Source organism: Gracilinanus agilis, chromosome 1, assembly GCF_016433145.1.
Source record: "Gracilinanus agilis isolate LMUSP501 chromosome 1, AgileGrace, whole genome shotgun sequence".
NCBI lineage: Eukaryota > Metazoa > Chordata > Mammalia > Didelphimorphia > Didelphidae > Gracilinanus > Gracilinanus agilis.
In genome coordinates, this window is record NC_058130.1 from 271,368,619 (window position 1) to 271,376,915 (window position 8,297).

Consider the following 8,297-nt stretch of genomic DNA (forward strand, 5'->3'; position numbering starts at 1 on the left):
CTTTGCTTTCATGGAAGTTTGAAATTAGTAAAAGAATTTTGCCATTTTCCCAAATAAATTCAGCCTTCTCTCCTCTTCTTCACTACTGGACTCAGATCATGTACAAGAGATAGAAGTTGTTGGACTATCTCTATATCTATAACTTGAATAAGAGTGAGTGACTTTTTGCATAAATTGTTCTAGTCATTTTGCCAACATTTAAAAACTTTTGAATGAATAGTAATTAATTATCTTGTTCTTTGGATCTCTTTTGTTACTTTCTTTGTCCCTGCTTTAAATATTTATTAGAATTATGTTTGCCTCATAAAAGATTACTTACCACATGCTCATTTCTTTCTGACATCAAATTTTCAAATTTATATTGAAATCTGTGAAATAAACATTCTTTACATAATTGATCTTTCCTGTGTATCTGGTCAGGCAAAACTCTTTTGAATGATTATAGTTTGGGTTTTTTTTGATGGGGGCTCTGAAATCTCCTATAGCTTATTACTGTCAGCACAATGTAATCTACAAAAAAGAATGCCTGGAGGATCTCATCATCCCCAGGGAATCCTTCCCTTCCTCAACTTGGACTCTGCAAGGGAATTTCTCCATCATAATGGCAAATATCTTTGGATAGCATAAATCTTCTTGCTTTCATGCTTATCTTGATTTTTATTGCCAGAGGGGTTTTCCAACAAGGTCATATCTGTGGTATCAAGTATTTTATATATTACAAATGTATTTAAATATGTACATACTGTTTTTAGAACTTCCATTAGGATATGAGTTCCTTAGAAACAAATAATTTCACATTTCCCTTTATATCACTAGCTGTAAGTACAATGTCTCACTATAGTGGGTGTTTAATAAATGCTTGTCGATTGAGGCAGCTAGATATTTCAGTGGATAAAGAGCTGGCCCTAAAGAAATGAATGGTCATTAGCCTAGCAGTGTGACTTGGACTAAGTCACTTAATCTCAGTTGCCTGGCCCTTACTTTTCTTCTGCCTTGGAACTAATAATTAGTATCAATTCTAAGAAGGAAGGTAAAGGTTTTTTAAAAATACTTATTGATTGATCTCTTAATTGATACACACCTCGAACCTGGATCTAAGTCACTTGTCAAAAAGCCTCAAAAATGGCTACATATTTCCTTAATAGTAGCCAGCTTTTAACAACAGGTAACCAACATACTTCATTATTGCTCCTTAGATTCCTCACTTCATGCCAGCCCATACACTCATCAAGCATGGAAGTGTAGCGCTGTCCTTTGCCATAGTACTGACACTGATCACTGATCTTGTCTCAGCTGTGGTCCCTGTTCGGAGTTCTGACACATCACAGATGTATTAGGAAGAAAGCATTATGATAGAGTATGCAGAGAATGATGGATAACCCTTAATTGTCATAAGGCTAATTATATTTTAAAAAGGAAGCTGGACCCAAACAATCTCTAATCTGATTTCCCTGGTGGGGGGAGGGGCGGGGGAGAGAGAGAGAGAGAGAGAGAGAGAGAGAGAGAGAGAGAGAGAGAGAGAGAGTGAGTTAGTTAGTTAGTTAATTTTAGGGAAAAGTAGACAGGACAGATCAGGTGATTAACACCTACTATCCTAGTATCTGATGAAATGGCTAACCTGCAGCTCTTGGATATGATAATGATGCTTCTTAGCATTACCTTCTGGGAGTGCAAATGGAAAGTGTTTGGCCAGTAATAGCCTTCTATGTTCTCTGACCTCTCCTAACTTTTCAGACCCCTCTCTTTGTTAAGTCCCTGTCACATCACAAAGAACCTATAATCCTTTATCCCAGATCTGTGGGACCTTCATTTCAGCTTATTTCATCATATTACTCCAAGATGTTAATGGAATACAAAGTGTTGACCCACCAAAAAATGTTTAAACTGAATCAAGCAATTCTTATAGTCAAAAAAACCTCTCAAGACTCAAGGAAATGATGCTTTATTGATGGAATTTCAGGACCATGAATGAAAAATGAGGGACATTTGGAAGAATTGTGGGTCTATGACCAGATTTGGACCTGGAAGAACATGTAGTCCAACTTTGTAGAGAAAACTGGGAACAAATTTTACTTGCCTGAGGTTACACTCATTCACTCAGTCAGCAAGTATTTAATAAGCATATGCTATGTCCCAGTAGCAATGGGAGTACAAATGCAAAAATTCAATGAGACACCTCAAAGAGGTTACATTCTACTAACAGAGATGCAACATATTTACAGATAGTTACAGGACATATACAGAATTAAATGTTCATTGATTTTTGTTGGATAACAACTGATTCAGTGAAATCCTGTTGAAGGGGACTAAGGGTTTCAAGTGGCAAAGTTGAGGAAAGAGCCCATTTAAAGCATGAAGAACCACCTGTGCAAAGATTTGGAAGTAGTAAATTGAATGTTGTATATGGGCAAATTGCAAGAAGGCCAGCCTAGTCAGATGAAATTTGCCTGGTGTAATCAGCCTGGAAAGATAGGCTGAAGCCAGACAATGGAAAGTTTTAAATGTTAAATAGAAGAGTTTGTTTCTTATCCTAAAGGCAATGAGGAGCCACTGAAGATTTTGATCAGAAGAGTGACATGGCCATGGGACCTTTAGTAATATTAATATGGTGGCTACGTGGAAGAAGGATTGGTGAGGGAGAAGGTTGCTTGAAGTAAGACCAATTAGGAGAATGTTGCAATAGTTCAAGCAAAAAAGCAAGGAAAGTTTGGACTAGAGTAAGTGAAAGGGATAGATATAAGAGATTTTATAGATGTAGAACAGACACAACTTGGTGACTGTGATCGGATATGAAGGGTGACTAACAGTGAAAAATAAACGATGACACAATAAAGGTTCTGTACTTGGATGACTGAAAGAATGGTGGAACCCTTGACAGAAATAGGTAAATTAGGAAAAAGACTGGGTTTATGGGGAAGATTAATTAGTTCTGTTTTGGACTTGTTGAATTTGAGAATGTATATGGAATATATGAGAGAAAATTAAAGATATGAGCAAAGAGATTGAGAGATGAGGGCTATACATGTAGCTTTGGGAGTCATCTGCTTTGGGGTTAAAAGATAGTTGAAACCATAGGACCAAAATGAAATCACTGATTAGTGTAGAAAAATAAAAGGTAATGCCTCAGGTCAGAATTCTGGGACTCACCTATACATAGGCAATAGGACATAATTATAAACATGTAAAGGAGACTAAAAAAGGATTGGTTTAGCAATTAGAAAGAGAACCATAACAGCACATTGTCACAAAAACTCCTTAAAAAGAGAGTATATAGAAAGAATGAATGTTCAATAGAGTCAAGCGCTGCAGAAAGATCAGGAAGGAGGAAGACTGATTAAATCCCACTGGATTTAACAATAAAGTGATTTTTTTCCAAGGGTCAGTTAGGTGGCTCAGTGGATAGAGAGCCAGGCAGGAAGATTCGGGAGGTCCTGAGATCAAATCTGGTCTCTGACACTTCATAGCTGTATGACCCTGGGCAAATCACACTACCTAGCTCTTACCCCTCTTCTGTTTTGGAACCAATACACAGTATTGATTCTGAGATGGAAGGTAAGGGTTTTTAAAAGAGAAATCATTGATGACTTTAGGTAAATGAGTTTTATTTGAGTGGTGGATACAGAAAGGGATTGAAAGGTATGTGGAGAAGTGAGAAAGTGGGTCCAACAAATATAAAGAACTTTTTTCTAGGAGTTTCACTGTGAAAGGGAGGAGAGAATTATAGGATGATGTCTTAAGACAATGGTGGACCCAAGTCTTAAAGATGAGAGAGACTTCAGTATGTTTGTAGACATCATGGAAGGGAGCCAGTGAATAAGAGGCAGATCAGGGACTAACAATCTACTGACTCCTAGGGTATAAGGGTTGTTCAGGTAAAACTAGCACCTCTGGTGTGAGGGCCAGTGCTCTGTGCACTATGACACCACCTACCTGCCCTGGGAGAACTCACACTACTGGTGTAAAGGCTTTCCAGGACTGCTCATCCATCCTTGGTGTCTTCATTCACCCAACTTTCACCCATGGTTCCAAGAAGTTGTAGCATGCACAGCAGACAAACCCTTGTATAAAACTGTCTCGGGAGAAGGGCTAAACCAGAGGGAGGGTAACAGACAGAGAGGCCTCAAACCCATTGGTGTCTAACCCAAGTATTCAAAAACTTTCCCCAATGGAATGGGTGGAAGAGGATAATCTTGTTCCAGTGGCCATGGAGAGCTTAGAGCTTAGTCAAACATTGAAGAGGCCAAGGTGATCCACTGCATCCTGGGCCATCACCAGGCAACCTGACTTTTGTCCTGCCATTGGATTTCAAAGACTCTGGAAGAGAGTGAGGCTGACAACTTTGTGCTACTCTGACTCACTTAAACCCAATTCACAAGCAAGTCAAGGCAACACCCAATACTGTCATTGGTCCTCTTTGAAAACAAAGGATGAACAACAACCGATTTCTAGGATGATGTCTTTGCCAGATATCACATAGCTTCTCAGTAGTTAAATCAACCAAGATTTCTGATGTACATGACTTCTCCTTCTCTGTTATTAGCTTCCTGAGAGTGGAGACAATGTCAACCCCTTCTCTGTATCCCTTGAAGAACTTAACCCAGTGCCTTTTAAAGAAAATTGTTTAATTGAAATATATTTTGGTCTCCTATTACATGCTTAAAACTGTATTCTAGGATATAAGGAAGCTAAAGATGAGTAAGGGTGATCAGCTTTTATTGTCTTACATTCTATTTGGGTAGAAAGGATGTAAAAAAATACAAGAGGTATTCACATCATATGCCCCTGTTTTCTGGAATTTTGCTCCAATTTCTTAGAAGAAAAGACACCGAACCAATCTGAAGGAGATGGGCAATACCACAATTAGTACTTTGACTTTAATTATTGAGACTCCTTTCTCCTTTGATTATTCTGCTTTCACCCCACCCCATTCCCCATTTCTAAATCCTCTTTTCCATCTTGTCCATTTTTGTTTTACCTATCAGTTAAGAATTGAAGAGGGGACAGCTAGGTAGCTCAGTGGATTGAGAGCCAGGCCTAGAGATGGGAGGTCCTAGGTTCAAATCTGGCCTCAGACACTTCCCAGCTGTGTGACCCTGGGCAAGTCACTTGACCCCCATTGTCTACCCTTATCACTTTTCTGCCTTGGAGTCAATATACATTATTGACTCCAAGATGGAAGGTAAGGGTTTAAAAAAAAAAGAATTGAAGACTGCCTTCTTTGAGGTTCTGGATTCAGACGCTATCAGCTTAGTTTCAAAAGACTCCAATGTCACCCTCCCTCCTACCTCCTACTTGTACCCTTTGGGGTACAGGCTGGTGCTTGAGTTGGTGACATCATAGCCACTAGGTGTCACTCTGTCTCTACTTAGTAACTTAGCTAAAGGGTCAGAAATCAGGAAGGGTCTACATGTATGAATGAGCTTTTAGACTTCTCAAAAAGTTAGAAATAGAAACGGCTTTAAAAATTATTTACTCCAAACTCTGTTTAAAAAAACCCAAACCCTTACCTACCATCTTAGAACCAATACTGTGTATTGGTTCCAAGGCAGAAGAGTGGTAAGTGACTTGCCCAGAGACACACAGCTGGGAAGTGTCTGAGGCTATGTTTGAACCTAGGACCTCTTGTCTCTAGGCCTGGTTCTCAATCCACTGAGCCACCCAGCTGCCCCCTCTATTTTATAGAAAAGAAAGAAAAGGCCCAGATGAGCAAGTAAATGCTTAAAGTTGCATACTGAATTAGCAGTCAATCAATCAACAACTCTCCTTTGTACTGTACTGTACTGTACTAGCTGCTGGAGATACAAAGACAAAAACAAAATAGTCCTTGCCCTCAAGGAGCTGACATTCTTTTAGGAGACATGTATAAATAGAAGTATGTACAATATAGACACAAGACAAATGTAAGCTCCTTTTAGTGGAGAGCCCTACAAGATATCAAGAAAGATTTGAGTAAGAGATGGTAATTAAGTCTAACTTTAGGAAAATGGGGAATCAAAGAGGTGGAAGTGAGAAGGGATTACATTCCAGACAGAAAAGACAACCAACATGGTGGGAGGAGATATAATGTGCATAAATCACAGCAAAAAGATCAGGTTGATTAGACTGTGGACTGAGTGAAGGAGATGCCTCACGAAGTGGAGACCATCACCATTGTGACCCAATGGAGACAGCTGTCAATAGATAGCAGATGTCAATAGATAGGAAAGGGGCTGCCTCATTGTAACAGTAGAACTAAGTAGGAGAAAATGATGCAGCTGGAGAGTATTTGGAAAATCTCACAGTTGATCTTAAGCTACTAACTTCAGCAATGGTTCATCTCTTTATCTTCACCATTCTGTTTATATTAGATTGTTGCCAGTTATAGAATACCATGCTCTGGGAAGAATCAAAATTGCAGATGACAAAAAGATCAATGAAAAACTGAATAGTGGTTGTAAGCATATTGTTAGTAGTGGCTTACATGTGAAAAGTGACATTAAAGATATTAATTAGTAAGGACAGTATGATCAGCAAGGCAGTCATGTAATGAGAATGAGGGAAAATAGACAAAGAATTATAGATACATAAATATTCTTAAGGTATTAAAAGAGGATTTATAGAAAACAGAGAAAATCAATTCCTCTCTCTCCTGATTTGATTTTTGTTGTCTGAATCTTCATGATTCCATTTGAGGTTTTCTCAGCCTCCCCCGCCAATTACATGTAAAAACAGTTTCCAACATTTTCCGAAGAATATTGAATCTCAAATTTGCTCCCTCCTTCTCTTCCCTTGAGATGGTAAGCAATCTCATATGGATTTTATGTGCATAAAATATTTTTCCATATTAATCATTTTGAAGAAGGAAACTCAAATAGAAAAAAAAATAAGAAAGTGAAAAAAGTTTGTTTTGGCCTGAATTTAGACTCAGTTCTTTTTTCTCTGGAAGTAGATGGCATTTTTTATCATAAATCTTTTGGGATAGATTTGGATCATTGTAGTGCTGGGAATAGTTGTTATTCTCAGTTGTTCATTGTAAAGTATTCCTGACACTGTACAATGTTCTCCTGGTCCTGCTTATTTCACTCTGCCTCAGTTCATGTAAGTCTTTCCAGGTTTTTCTGAGCTTCTCCTGCTTGTCATTTCATATGGCACAATTTCATTCCTTTACAATCATATACTATAACTTACTCGACCATTCCCCAATTGATGGGTATTCCCTCACTTTCCAAATCTTTGTCCCCCTAAAAAGAGCTGATCTAACTATTTTTATAGTTATAGGTCCTTTTTTAAAAAAATCTCTTTGGGATACAAACCTAATGATGGTATTGCTGGGTCAAAGAGTAGGTGCTGTTTTATAGCTCTTTGGGCAGAAGTCCAAATTGCTCTCCTGAATGATCAAATTGGTTTACAAATCCCATTGGGGATTTTCTTGGCAAAGGTATTAGAATGATTGGCCATTTCCTTCCAGCTCATTTGACAGATGAGGAAACTGAGGTAAACAGGGTTAAGTGACTTGTCAAGGGTCACTTAGTAAGTACCTGAGGCTGGATTTGAACACAGTTCTTCTTGACTCCAGTCCACTATCTATCTATTCTATCCACTAGCTGCCCCTAGCCACTCTCTAATTCTATTATTGACTATTAATTGACTATAAACCTTCTTCATAGCTTATTTAGGTACAAAGTAAAGCTTTGCATTCAGAAAGACCTAGATTTAACTTCTGCTTCAGGTACTTACTAGTTATGTGACCCTACATAAGTCACTTACCCTCTAGGCTTCAGTTTCCTCATTTGTAAAATGAGGGGGTTGGACTTGATAAGCTCTGACATTTTTCCCAGCTCTAAATCTATGATCCAATAATCTCATTGTCTCTTTTTGCCCATTACCTTCTGTAATTTCATCAGCTGAGCTGGGGAGGGAGAATATTATTTTCTCTGACAAACTCAGCCCTCTTTCAAACTTCCCTCTTATAATTAATGGCACCACTATCCTTCCAGTCTCACATTCATAACTTCAGTATAATTCTTGAGTCCTCACTCTCACTAACCCCACATATCCATTCAGTTGCTAAATCTTGTCATTTCTAGTGTCAGCTTTTCTTGTATCTGTCTTCTTGGCTTCAGTCACAGAGTCCACCTTCTTAGCTAAGCTCCTAATCACTTCTCATCTGGACTATTACAATATCTTTCTCATTTGTATTCCTGCATGATTTGTATCCCACTCTTATCCATCCTCAATGCAACTTGCCAAAAAGTAAGATCGCTTCTCTCTCTCTCTCTCTCTCTCTCTCTCTCTCTCTCTCTCTCTCTCTCTCTCTC